Raw genomic sequence first — 15,030 nt, forward strand, 5'->3', positions numbered from 1 at the left:
TGGAACTAAATGCACTCAGACTACTAACACGATATATTGCTGGACAGGAGATAAGTTGGGGCAAACAGTTGATAGGTAAAAACAAGCAGCATGGCAGACACAGGATGAAACACACAGAAAACAGGTGTAACTACTAACGAGAGAGCATTCCAGAAAGAAGAAGGCATTAATATGGGATAGGAAAAACATGAAACTAAATTAAACCATGAAAAGGACAATTATAATCAAATGACCGTCCATCCATCCATCCATCCATTTTCTTCCGCTTATCCGAGGTCGGGTCGTGGGGCTAGTAGCTTTAGAAGGGAAACCCAGACTTCCTTCTCCCCAGCCACTTCATCCAGCTCTTCCAGGGGGACCCTGAGATGTTCCCAGGCCAGCCCGGAGATATAGTCTCTCCAGAGTGTCCTGGGTCGTCCCCAGGGTCTCCTCCCGGTGGGACATGCCCGGAACACCTCACCAGGGAGGCGTTCAGGAGGCATCGTAATCAGAGCCACCTCAACTGGCTCCTCTCGATGCAGAGGAGCAGTGGATTTCCTGGATGACCGAGCGTCTCACCCTATCTCTAAGGGAGGGGAAACTAATTTTGGTCGCTTGTATTCAGGATCTTGTTCTTTCGACCCAAAGCTCGTGACCATCAGTGAGGGTAGGAATGTAGATCGACCGGTAAATTGAGAGCTTTGCCTTTCGGCTTAGCTCCGTTTTCACCACAACAGACCGATACGAAGTCCGCGTCACTGCAGACGCTGCACCGATCGGTCTGTCGATCTCCCGTTCCATTCTTCCCTCACTCCCAAGACCCCAAGAAGCTTGAACTCCCTCTCTTGGGGCAGGATCTTATTCCCGACCTGGAGAGGGCACTCCACTCTTTTCCGACTGAGGACCATGGTCTCAGATTTGGAGGTGCGGATTTTCCTCCCAATCGCTTCACACTCGGCTGCAAACCGCTCCAGTTAGAATTGGAGATCACGGCTTGATGAAGCCAACAGAGCCACATCATCTACAAAATGCAGAGATGCAATACTGAGGCCACCAAACCAGACCCCCTCTACGCCTCGGCTGCACCTAGAAATTCTGTCCATAAAAGTTATGAACAGAATCAGTGACAAAGGGCAGCTTTGGTGGAGTCCATCCCTCACTGGAAACGAATCTGACTTACTGCCGGCAATGTGGACCAAACTCTGACACCTGTCGTACAAGGACCAAAACAGCCTGTATCAGGGGGTTCGGTACCCCATACTCCTGAAATACCCCCCACAGGACTCCCAGAGGGACACCGTCGAACGCCTTACCCACAAAACACATGTAAACTGGTTGGTTGAACTCCCATGCACCCTCGAGGAACCTGCCAAGGGTGTAGAGCTGTTCCACTGCCCCATGGCCAGGACGAAAACCACACTGCTCCTCCTGAATCTGAGATGTGTCTTCCCGATGGACCCTCCGGACCCCTGAAAAGACCTTACCAAAGAGGCTGAGGAGTGTTATCCCCCTCTAGCTGGAACACAGTGTCCGGTCCCCCTTCTTAAAAAGGAGTCTGTCCCCGATGCCCACGCGATGTTGCAGAGGATGAGATCCGGGCGGATCGCCTTTCCACCGAGGAGCTTTTTACCACCTTGGCGACATCAATCCCAGAGATAGGAGAGCCCGCTTCAGAGATCCCAGACTCTGCTTCCTCATGTGAAGGCGTGTTGGTGGAAATGAGGAGGTCTTTGAAGTATTCTCCCCACCGACACACAACGTCACCAGCGCCCCATCCCCACGATACACAGTGTTGATGGTGCACTGCTTCCCACTCTAGAGATGTCTGATGGTGGACCATAAATTCCTCAAGCCGTGTGGAAGTCTTTCTCCATGGCCTCACCCAACTCCTCCCACACACGAGTTTTTGCCTCAGCGACCACCAAAGCTTCGTTCCTCTTGGCCCGCCCGTACCCATAAGCTGCCTCAGGAGTCCCAGAGGCCAAAAATGCCCGATATGACTCCTTCTTCAGCTTGACGGCATCCCTCACCGCTGGTGTCCACCAACAGGTTCGGGGGTTACCGCCACAACAGGCACTGACCACCTTACAGCCACAGTTCCGGTCGGTCACCTCAACAATGGAGGTGCAGAACATGGGCCACTGGTCCACCTCATCCCGCCTCCCCAGGAATGAGGGTGAAGTTCTGCCAGAGGTGGGAGTTGAAACTCCTTCTGACAGGGGATTCTGCCAGACGTTCCCAGCAGACCCTCACAATATGTTTGGACCTGTCAGGTCAGACCGGCATCTTCCCCCACCATCAGAGCCAACACACCACCAGGTGGTGATCAGTTGACAGCCCCATTTATTTCATTCGTCTTTTAGTCGTGCTTTGTCTAGTCCCTCACCTAGGACCTGTTTGCCATGGGTGACCCTGCCGGGGCATCAACCTCCAGACAACTTTGCTCCTCGGATCACTGGGACACACAAACCCCTCCACCACGATAAGCTGACGGCTCAGTGAGGGGGTCAAATGATTGTATTTCCTCAAATATCTAACATTGTGTTGCTTCAATAATGTGTTTGATGTTTGTAATTAATTATGAATAAATAAAATGAATGCAAGAGTTCCCCTCATTGATGATTTAACTTTAAAGATTGTTGGGATTTCCCTTCCATATACTGTTAATAAATTAAATGAAATGCTTTATTTAGTCATGTTTTTAGCAAACATTTCATGCTTGAACTGGGCTTCAAAACCTGTACTTCTACTTTTGACCAAACCAATCTTCATTTCATTTCTAATGGAGACAAGCAAAACAACACCGTTTGGAGGCCCCATCACTCTGGCATCTCTCCTTGCATGCTTGCATGGGTGTGGTCAGATTCTCTGTGGTGTGCAACTAAAATATGCAGTAGAGCAGTGGTACTGTTGTCCCAGGGTGACAACAGTTGACATTGCTCGACTATCTAGTTTTTAAGATGCGATCCACTTTTATAAAAGTTTGGCACAGTAAAAAAACAATATATATTGTTCAAAAAGAGACATTTAAATCATATTTGTAACCATAACATGCTTTTATGCCCAAAGTGCCTTTCAGACAATCTTATAAAGAAACTGAGGATGAACATAAAAACTGCATGTACAAAATGAAAGTCAAATTAAATACATTTGCACAAAATACAGCTGTTTATATATTGTGTGTCCAGAAGACCAGTTGGAAAGGCATTAAGGGTAGAAGTTCCATCTACCATGTTGGAGATGGGAAGACAAATGGAGTCGGGGTTATTTCAAAGAAAGACTTAGCTAAGTGGCGGCACGGTGGTCAACTGGTGAGTACATCTGCCTCACAGTTCTGAGGACTGGGGTTTAAATCCCGGCCCTGTCTGTGTGCTGTTTGCATGTTCTCCCCATGCCTGCGTGGGTTTTCTCTGGGTACTCCGGTTTCCTCCCACATTCCAAAAACATGCATCTGAAGGAGGTTACAGACTGTAAGGTAGTGGTTGGGGAGAGTGTGGCTAGGCAGTATAGGATGGTGATGTGTAAGATGACTCTGGTGGTGGGGAGGAAGAGGCAGAGCAGATATCCATGTGGTGGAAGCTGAGAAAGGAAGAGTGTTGTGCGGCTTTTCGGGAAGTGCTAAGACAGGCTCTCCGTGGACAGGAGGAGCTGCCAGAAGACTGGACCACTACAGCCAAGGTGATCAGAGAGACAGGCAAGAGAGTGCCATCTTCTGGCAGGAAAGGAGGGAAAGAGAGTTTGTGGTGGAACCTCACAGTACAGGAAATCATACAAGGAAAAAGGTTAGCTAAGAAAAAGTGGGACACATAGAGGACAGAGGAGAGGCGAAAGGAATACATTGAGATGCGACGTAGGGCAAAGGTAGAGGTGGCAAAGGCCAAACAAGAGGCATATGATGACATGTATGGCAGGTTGGTCACTAAAGAAGGAGAACATTATCTATACAGGTTGGGCAGACAGAGGGTTAGAGATGGGAAGGATGTGCAGCAGTTTAGGTTGATGAAGGAAAGAGAGGGAAATTTTGTTGACTGGTGCCAGTCGTGTGCTGGACAGATGGAAAGTCTGGAGTGGCAGAGAAGTATGTTAGAATAATGAGGAATAATAGAATATGAGGGCAGCAGAACAGTGGTGAGGTGTGGTGTAGGTGTGATGGAGGAGTTTAAGGTGGAGGTGGGACTGCATCAGGGAACAGCCCTGAGCCCCTTCCTGTTTGCAGTGGTGATGGATAGGCTGACAGATGAGGTTAGACTAGAATCCCCGTGGACCATGATGTTTGCAGAAGACATTGTGATCTGCAGTGAAAGCAGGGAGTAGGTGGAGGACAGTTAGAAAGATGGAGGCATGCAGAATGAATATTGCGATACACATGCAGTGAGATGCTGTCCTGTAGATACGAGACGAAGGAGCATTTTATGTCCACATTACCTTTCAAAAGGCTATGAGGTCAGCTGACCCAAATGAAATGCATAAAAGCTTTGGATTAATATGAAAAGTGCTATATAAATACATTTGATAGTGATAAATAAATAAAATACTTGATATAGAAAAAATACAATATTTGCAGATTTACTTCCAGAAAACAGCATCAAATCTTCAATTCAATGTGGTGCTGATTCGATGGACAAGGCAAACTTTGACTTGCTTAAGATGTAGAACAGTAAACACCTACTTTAGTTCCACTTCGTACACAGCAGAACTGACCCAGATATCACTTTATGGCACACAACCCACAGTCAGGGTTTCATGGGAGGGGGAGTGCAACATACATGTAACCCGAGAGTTAAATAAGACACACATTCAATGAACTACGAGTAATGTAAACACACATGATCAATGTTACATAAACCCTTATTGTTCATGAACATTAAGGATTAACGTCTTCATTACGGAAACAGTTCAACATTTTATGGCGCAATGCATGCTGGGAGCACACGGCTTCACAATTCTGCTGCACGCAAAATACAATAACTCTCTGTGTGACTTCAACCAAAATCCCATGATGCAGTGGAAACTGTAGTTAATTGCTGAAAAATCACTTTAAGGTATTTTACTGTAAAGTATGTGGTAAATAACTGTAGATTTTACAGGAATGTCTAGCTTTATGAAACTCCCCACACTCTTAACTTCTCCAAACTCCTATTAACCTCAACCATACTCTTAGAAACTTTTTATACTCTTAAACACATTTTAAACTCTTACACATAAAGTAATGTGCAGTAGTACTGTACACTATTTACATTTTATTCCTTGTAATATGTATTTTAATGAATTTTCTATTTATTTTTTGGCTTAGGAAGCATTTATTTTACCACCAAAAAATTACAGCATACATTAAAAATCCTGTGATACACAGCCTGTCGCAGCGGCCTGATGGAGAAAAAAAACACAGCGCTCATTGTCTTTATTTGCCGGCAATTGACAGTGGGTCCGCATTCGACCTTGACTCGGCCCGGACCACCGCAGTCCGCCATATAAAAATGGCCGCACGAAAGCATCCTGTGTTATTTTACTGTTGTGCGTTTATTTTGAAGCCCTGACTTCAACATGCACGACATCGATGTTGCCCGAGTGTTGTTGAGTGGTTCTTGAAAACTTGCAACATGAAATTCCTCATGCTGTCTATTTAACTCTTGATAGAAAATACAACAGATCCATCTAAAAAGTTGAGCCACACGCATTAGTTCCGCTTTTTGTGTTGGTGAGTGCAGGATAAGAATTGAAAAGTGAATTTTAAAGTATAACTGTATTGATTGATTTTATAATCTTTGTTTTGGTTATCATCTTCGTTGGGGGGGATGCGCCACATCATTGTTGCCCCCTCAAGAACCGCCACTGCTTTAACAGGAAGATGAATGAGTTGGTCAGCATTCCTTTGGATTTATTGGCACTAACATTGTGAGCAGAGTCGGTCGTGAATTTGTAACATTGACAGCCTCAGGAATTACCATAACGTATGTGATCAATCATTTTGAAGTATTCTTAGGTGATGTTCTATGCTTGAAAATTGCGACAGGAGCAACACAAAAGATGCCATTGGCGATTCCCCCACCCACCTCTCTCAAATTCCTCATGAATTGTTGGAGTGGACAACTGACAGCAGGCCAGTCCGGTTTTGAACTTTTGGGCAGTGAAACTCGTTTGGCAGCAGGGTGGAGAGTGCAAAAAAAGCAAAGAATGCAGGGGGAGAACTATAAAAAAAGCGAAGTCCAAAAGGTTTGCACCCAGTTCATCAGTGTCCAAGTCCTCCGGTGCAGAAGTCTCTCGGCCCCGTCGGAACGAGGCGCTGTGTGTGCTACACAAACATGGCACCTGTCCTCCAAATGCTGGCGCTCATGCTTGCATCTGTCTTTCTGCAAAGTGCGTCATCGGCTCCTCTCAGTGACACGTAAGTAGAGCCAATCTCGACGCGACTGGTCCATGGAATCATCAGAGGTTTGTTGTCTGCACGACGTGTACGTTTAAAGTTGATTGACCTCTATTTTATCATGTAATTTGGCATTTTTGTATCTACAGTTGACATTGTAGTACCGACCAATCAAGTTTGTCATATACTTAGTTAAGGGCCTCAATATTCAATGCAACATGAATTCAAACCTAATTAATGAACTATGTCCTTTATTTCTCATTGGCAGCAGCGTGTAAGTCCAGTGACTTGAGGCTGTGGTTACAATTGGGAAATAAAACATGAGAAATAACTTTGTCAAATCCGGCCTCGCCTGTGTGGAGTTTGCATGTTCTCCCCGTGACACGTTTCTTTCAATTGTACACGATAAACAGATGTCTGACATTTCACTCTTCAATATTTTGCTAAATTTGCTGTCTTGAAAATATTCAGGTTATGTGACACCGAAGTTGTTTCCCAGCGCAATTTTTGTCTTCTCTCCATCCGTGCAGCATCTTTGCGGTGACTGTGAGCTCCCAGGTGAGCGGAGGTGCGCAGGAAACCTTGTGCGCCGTCATCCAGGGCCCCACGGAGCTCGTCACGTTGACTGTCACCTTGGACATGGACTCTGGCAGCAGTGTCATCCTGGAGAAGGAAGTCAAACAGGACTTTTACCAGTGCACAAACTTTCAGGTCTGTCATCAACCCAAGTATATTTATTTACCTATCCAGCTATCCATTTATCCATCATTATGTACCAAATTATGTATCTGGCGCCATGAATGCAAAGCTATCAGTGCGGCTCTTTGGCAAATAACTGCTCTGGACTGTGTCCCACCACAGCAAGTTGGTTTGCAACCAAACACGTGGACCAAAAAGCGCCCCTCACAAATTTTGGAAGCTATCTTTTGTTATGTAATAACAGCCCCATTTGCATTGTGAAAACAAGTGAACATATGCTTGTGAGTATAGAGTGATTTCATAGTTGACCCCGCAAAGTGGTTTGCTGTTACAACACAGGGCCTTTGCAATAAACATTTTTAATTAAAATTACATTTAAATTAAATTTAAATTAAATTACAATCTATCTGTTGTCCTCTCTGTCTGACGTGTGTGATTATTGGCGCCGTAGGTCCCAGCAGTGCGCACTAATACTGTGGCAACCATAAATGTCACTGTTAAAGGGAAGAGTGACTCCATGAACAAGAAGACCAAAATCCTCATTGTGCCCGCCGCTTTTATCCACATTATCCAGACTGATAAAACTGTCTACAAACCTGGACAGACCGGTAAGTATCACCACGATCAAAATATTCAGAGTTGAGAACTGTTTCGAGGTAGAATAGCTCGTTGCTGTATAACCAGCCCATCTCTACACTGTATAACAATACATTTACAATAGGAGTAATTCTGTAATAATTCTGAGCCAGAAGAGCCGATTGTAGCCTCATTTTATTAATTTATTATGATATAATTAATAAACTAGTTAACATTTATAATTATGTATAATAAGTAATAATTAATTCATATTAAAAAAATTTAATGTAAATAATTATTATTAATATTAATTAACCCTCTACTTGACTTGGAGGAAGGTGTAAGATATTAAACATATTATTCCATTTTATTCCAGGACTGTCAAAATTGACAGCGATGTGCAGTCTTTAAGACAAACACACCATAAACCACCAAGATATATTTAGCATCAGAAACGTAGATCTCTTTTCATCGCAACTCCTGGATGTATATGTTTTCATATGAAATATATACTTGATATTTCGAACAGGTATGACGGACATATTTATTACTTTCACATCTGCGTAATGGCTCTCTAGGACAAACTATTTATTTGTCACTTTTGTTACTCAGCTTGTTTCATTTGTATTTTTGCTACTTACAGTGTACAATGGAGAACAGCCAACATAATTATGTTGCAGATTAAAAATCATGAAATGCATGGGATTTTCCTCAGATCGCGCTGAATAATTTGAATGCAATAATATACACTACAGTCTACTGTATGTGTATTTATTACATTCTCATGATAAATACATTGTGAAATGTGTTATGTAATACACTGGTCCATGTAATTATTGTGTTACTAGTCTGTGGTGAAAAAGGTTGGGGCCCATAGCTGTACAATATGTCTTTTCACAAGGCAGAAGACAGAATAATAGTTCCTTTGGCTCCTTTTTACTCTCATCCTCTATTCTGCTCTTTGTTAGACAAATGTATTTTGCACGGTAATTTTCTCTTTGAGAACCATGTTTTGAGGCATAACACGGAGAAAAATGTCCTCTTTCCTTTTTGCTTTAATCTGATATTTTACCTTTATGTCATGTATTTAAAGCAATGCTTGAAGACTTTCTTATTAATTTCCTACATTCCTGTACAGTGCAATTCCGAATCGTTTCCATGGATTCCGGTTTCATCCCTGTGGACCGGATGGTAAGTTTTCAACTAGTTTTTGTCTTTCAAGGGGTTGTTAAACTGAATGCAAAGGTGAACTTTGTCTGTTGTGATTTCTGGTAAATGTTAAGTACAAGCCTCTGTTTTTGCTTAGGACTGTGGGATGTGAAAGGAGGGCTCTTTGTTGGTTTTTGAAGCCAGCGTGGGTGTGATGCGCTGTGTGGAGTAGTGTGATAAACATGCTGTCAGTTCATTTGCCTCACACTGCATCTGACCCAAACATCTGAATCAATACAGGCTCAAGGCCTTTTCCATTAGCGAGGAGACAATCTACCGTGCATGATGAACATCTGACAAAAGGAATTAAGAGTACTGCACCAAGTTTGGGTTTTTCTCTTTACCTTTTTCCCCATGGTGTATAGCGGTTTACCTACCAGATCAGTCTTTTGCTTTTATTTGAATGTAAAAACAGCCAGCTAGAAACCAGGGTGATGTTTTTTGATAGTATTAATCCCTTATCTACTATTCCAAGGCCAAACGTAAAACTCGAAAATGTTTGATGGAAAAAATGTGAAGCTCTAATTCTGCTATTTCTCAAAATAAATAAATAATAAAAATTAAAAAAAATTCTCGGCACAATTGCTCATTAAATTCAAACCCAATCTGAGAACAAAATGTGCAGAGCAGTATGCACTGGAACTTTTCTCAGCCTTGACATTTCCACTGAACCATGATTTATTTACACATTATATAGCGATTCCTATGATATTTTGTACCGTCAAGTCCTCAGTTCCTTCTTTGGCATTTTGGCTCATTGACATATTTCCACACAATTTGTGAGGTGAAAGAACAACAAATGAGAACACATGTCAATCTGTATTTACCTACCAATAAATACACTGTTTTCCAATTTATTAGGAATCTGGTGTTATGTTCATTTCCCAAAATAATCAATACTGTTTTTCTGTCCAAGTTTTAGGCTATAAAAAAACCACAAAAAAATATATTTAATATATTATAAATCATCATATTTCTGTCATTACATTCATCAATTAAAATGAAAAAAAATTAAAAAGCTATTTCGGCCAAAAGCATCCTTGCCGATCAAATTATTTACATAGGAGCCCTTCTTTAATATCACCTTAACAACGCTCTTATACACTGCAATAATAAGTCCAGAGCCACCAGCAGCTTCAAATACCCGTTTGCTGCTCATCAATGGTTTTTGAGCAGCTGCTTTCCTAATACAATGCATTGGCCGAACAGAACTTAATATGGACAAGCCTGTTTGGTTGCTGAATCACACACAAATTTAACAGTAGGCCCTAAAGTGATTTTTTTTTGTTCCAGTGTTTTCACCACCAACACACAACAATGTTGCTGGTGCTTAAACTACTGTAGGTAGCGACTGCACTAACTGGCTAGTTATAGTGTACGTATGGTATTTTCTGCCAGAGTGACATGTTAATCTCGTCTCGAGAATTTGGAATGTTCATGCCTGCTGGCTAAGTAAAATAAAACGGCTTAAGCTGCAAGCATGTACTGGCTCATTGTAGCTGCAAGGTGGAAAGATTACTTTGGAAATGTAGTTGGTAACAATTACAAGTTACTCTGCTGAAAATGTCAAAAAACAAAATCACAGACAAACTAATGGATTGCACCGTCCAGGTCCATCCATCCATTCTCGTAACTGCTTATCCTCACCAGGTGTGCTTTTAGTAATTTACAATGCTGTGGCCAGTAAGTTACTATAAACCTGATGACACTCCTTAGTGACAACAGTGTTAAGTTAATGTTTTGCTTCATCGTGGTGCTGATGAGTTAGATGAGGTAAACAGGAGCTCTTTTGATTTCAGAAAAAGTAGGCCAGGTAATGCTTATTTTAGCATCACTTAACATCCAGCAAAGCTGACCGGGATGTTGCACACAACCCGCAGCCAGGGTTTTATGAAAAAAAGCACAACATGCATGTAACGCGAGAGTGAAATAAGACACACATTTAATTAACTCTGGGTAACATCAACACGAATGATCAATGTTGTGGTTATAACTGTAGAATTTACAGTAATGTCTGAAGATGTAGTGACATATTTCACCAGCAACTAATGAGTTTGATTTTTGTTTTTGTTCTTTTTCAGTACACAGTGGTGGAGCTTCAGGTAAGAAGCACATTTTGAGCCACACCGACACATTCTGTTCGCTTGAGTGGTTATTGGGAGCCACAGCAAAAGGGGGATTTTGTTGCGTTTGAAACCTGATATAATGGGTGTGTTTCCTCAAGGGGGATTTCACTGAATCACGGGTATGAATCTCCAGGAGAATCTTGCTCTACTCACTCACACAATTAGCGATTTAACACAGCATACGGTGGAAACAGTTTTTTATTCAATCAGCTATTAGACAAAGCTGGACATTGTCACCAATCATGTGCTACAGAAAGTAAACTATAACATTGTCCCTCTTCAGGTTGTTTGGTGATTGTGACGATTCTACCCCAAACGAGACCACTACAGGGCCAATAAGCACACTTCTGTCTTCTGTTTTCATGTAGGATCCCAATTCTAATCGAATTGCTCAGTGGTTGGATAGATTTGTTGCCGCTGGAATCCTTGATCTTTCCCATGCCATGATTCCAGAGGCAGCACAAGGAACCTATGTAATCACTGCCACCACAGACAAAGGAGAGAAAATCTCCCACAGCTTTGACATCAAGGAATATGGTCTGCTATAGTTGCTATGCAATTGTTGTGCTCGACTGTATTAATTTAAGGTTCCTTTTTTGTTAATGTTTCTTTATTTTGATTTTTCTTTTAGTTTTGCCCAAATTTGAGGTAACTGTCCACCTCCCGAGTGTGATTACAATCCTGGACCAGCAGGTCACGCTGAAGATTTGTGGAAAGTGAGTGTTTTAGTGTGACTTTGCCTCTTCGTCGTCGCTTTCTGTCAGGCAGGAAAGCTACAGGGAGATTTTGGAACTTTTAGGTTGTGAAAAAATGTTGGTCTGAAAATCATGTTAATGTAATAAGAATTGAATGTAATGCCATGCTCTTCAGATTCATCAGTGATACGTCTTATAGTATGTGTATAACCAATGTAGTGCACGCATTTTGTTGTAGTCAGTCTCATATTTCATGTTTTGCTTGCTTTATCACCTGTTTTTGGTGGAATTTTCATCATTGATGTTAGTTATAATAAGATAAAAATGTCTGTATGAAATTAACTTGTGCTTCTCCCTGCAGATACACTTATGGAAAACCAGTTGTTGGCTCAGTCAAGGCGGTGTTTTGTCGGAATGCTTTTCACTTTTACTGGCGTGCCATATTACGGAAAGACCTCTGCAAGACATATAAACTGAGAGTGAGTAGTTGACATAATACTGTTAACTGTTGCTTCATGTAAATCCATGAACCTTTTGAGTCTAAAAGTGACACTCTTCTAGACCGATCGCAGTGGTTGTGCTACACAAATGGTGAGCATGGCAGACTTCGCCCTCAACAAGAACATCTATGACGATAGGTTTGTGGCGGATGCCGAATTGGAGGAGCATGGCACAGGTAAGCTCGTGGAATGTTTTACTTACCATAATGTTCATTCTATGTCTCGATGCCTTGGCGTAATCTATTATCATATTTCCCGTTTAGGGGTGATACTGAAGGGTACAGCGCAGGCAAGCTTCAGTGCCCTTATCAGAACCGTCACTTTTGAAGATGTACCTGAAGCATACAAGCCTGGCATCCCATTTGAGGGAAAGGTAGTCACTTTTTTAAGCGTTATGAAAGCCAGTATAAAACCATGTCAATCCAATGATCATAGGGATAAATTGCACTTAATTGTGGTTAAAGTACAATAAAGTCCAGAAGTATTTGCACAGAGTTTTAGATTGTTACACCACCGTAATGGATTTGAATGACAGTAATTATGATGTAATTGAAGTGTAGCCTTTAAGCTTTAATTTTAAAGGTTTTACTCAGTTGGCTTCACTTGATGCTGCTAGTTTGTAGGCATTGCTTTTGTTTTCAGGACACAAAAAGTTGATTTTGACTTTCCTCTCTGGGGTTCAATCAAGGATGAAATGTTAAAAGCACAGGTTGAGATTTGGCAACTGACTTAGCTACTGAAAAATCCGAATTTATGAACCATCAAAATTTTCACATGAGCTGATCATTAAAAAAACAAAAACAAAAAAATCAGAAAACAGATCTCAATCCAATAGAGCATCCTTGTTACTTGTCTAACAAAAAGTGAAGGTGACTTCAATGTTCAGGCGAAGCATCTCCAGGTAGGAAAGTCAGAATACGTCCATCGTCTCCAGTTTTTTGTTTTTGGTTAAAGTATTAAATATTTACAATTGCATCCAAATACTTTTGCTTCCCTGAAAATAGATGTACTTTCTGCAATTCCGAAATGATAAATAACATATATTCTTTAGAAATCTCTAAAAGGTGAAAATCTAAACTTCAATTACATCCTAATTGTTTAAAATCCATTGTGGAAGTGTCTTTTTGTAATTTTAGGAGATGATTGTGTCCATTATTGTGATGTATTAGTGCTACTGAAATGCTTGGCTGTTTTAGTTTTACATACAGTATTTACATAGAGGTGACGGAGCAACATCTTGTTTTAATTTTACATTAATGTTGGGATTCTCTTGAGGAGCTAGTAGATCAAACAAAGGAGGTCAAGATGGTGGCGCGCTAGTTGTCGCTTTTTGGAGTAACTTATCACGGTCTCCTCCTGTTCAGGAGCCAGGATGCCTCTCAAGTCTCCAAAGTATTAACGAGGCCCAACCATACTTCACCACATCACTAATATAAGCTTGCTGACATGCACGATGTAGACATATTTCATTTTGTAGGGTATTGAATTGACTTTTTTAAGTTTCACGAATGTTTGTCCACTGGGAGAAGGCATAAAATGTTGAACTAAACATTTTGTCCTCATTCATCTTGTTTGCAGGTCAAAATGACTGGTCCAGACAGAAAACCTGTGGCCAATGAGCCTGTCTACTTAATCGCCCCAGACTCAATTACCTTAACACTCACCACAAACACAGACGGCGTGGCCTCGTTTTCACTGGACACCAGCAACTGGGGGGACTATGTCAATCTTCAGGTTTGTGACTCCTCTGTTTTAGGCAACTGTGGTACATACTGAAGAAATAAAACAAAATTTTTAACCGACATAGTCACAGGCTAAATATGCCAAGCTCAACAGTATCAAAATATGTCATCATAAACTCTGTCTGATGCTAGTGATGTTAGCAGCTGTTAGCGGCTAACAACACAAAAGGCTAGTCCAGAGACCACCAATGTAGCTCTGGTTGGTATGGTAATGCAAGGCTCCTCATTCATTAAAATGCTTTCGCAGCTATTATTTTAAGGTGATATTACTACTTATCAGTGTTTTTATAGGAAAACATTAGTTGAAGCACAAAATGTATACCATGGAAATAACAGTAAGATTATACTCTTTGATGTGACACTTTCTTGAAAAACAAAATGCAGCTATAAATAACCGATACCGTCTTGATTCATTACGAAAACTTTGCAACTGAAATATATTTTGTAACTATACAGCAGACGCAGCAATGATTCCTTTTCCTGGTCTTGTTGCATGGTTTCCTGGCCACTTGTTAGGCAGAATCTAGGGAACACAATCATATTACCACAAAGCCCAACAGGAAAAGAGGCAGAAACAGGAAGTCAGACAAACACACTCAGGAAATTACTCCAAGAACAACATGAGGAATATGAGATGATGACGTATGTTTAAAAATAAAATATATTTGAAAGAAAGAAGTATATCAGAAGTATCTAAGTCAACTTGGCCGAACCTAAATTCAAGTCGCTACTGTTGCGTTAACGCTTCCTCTCATGAATTTCACTATTGTTTTGTTTTGGTGTTAACAGGCCAAGTCCAAACTGGTTGAAGATGATGAGCCATATGTTCCAGGTATTCGGAAACCAGAGTACGGGACAGCTTTCCACAATGTTTCTCCCTTCTACTCCAAGAGTAGTAGCTTTTTGAAGCTCACGCAGGTCAGCGGGACGATCTCCTGCGACACAAATGCCGCAGTAAGAGCCAAGTACATCATCCACGGAGAGGAGCTCAAGAAGGGACAGGAGACCCTTGACTTTTTCTATTTGGTGAGTCCAGTTACTGTCAGTATTGGCACTCTAACTCACTCTTACTTGAAATTTTGTAGAAATGTGTACACTGAATATAAAAGTTCGAAATGTCTGTGTGGGAAAACTCACACT

At 41.6% G+C, this 15,030-nt stretch overlaps 1 pseudogene; it reads left to right on the forward strand.

The window, feature by feature from the left end:
- Nucleotides 1–7,537: 7,537 nt before the first annotated feature.
- Nucleotides 7,538–15,030, forward strand: part of LOC133398675 (alpha-2-macroglobulin-like protein 1) — a 31,169-nt pseudogene continuing 23,676 nt past the window's right edge.

This window comes from Phycodurus eques, unplaced genomic scaffold, assembly GCF_024500275.1.
Source record: "Phycodurus eques isolate BA_2022a unplaced genomic scaffold, UOR_Pequ_1.1 contig_251, whole genome shotgun sequence".
Lineage (NCBI taxonomy): Eukaryota > Metazoa > Chordata > Actinopteri > Syngnathiformes > Syngnathidae > Phycodurus > Phycodurus eques.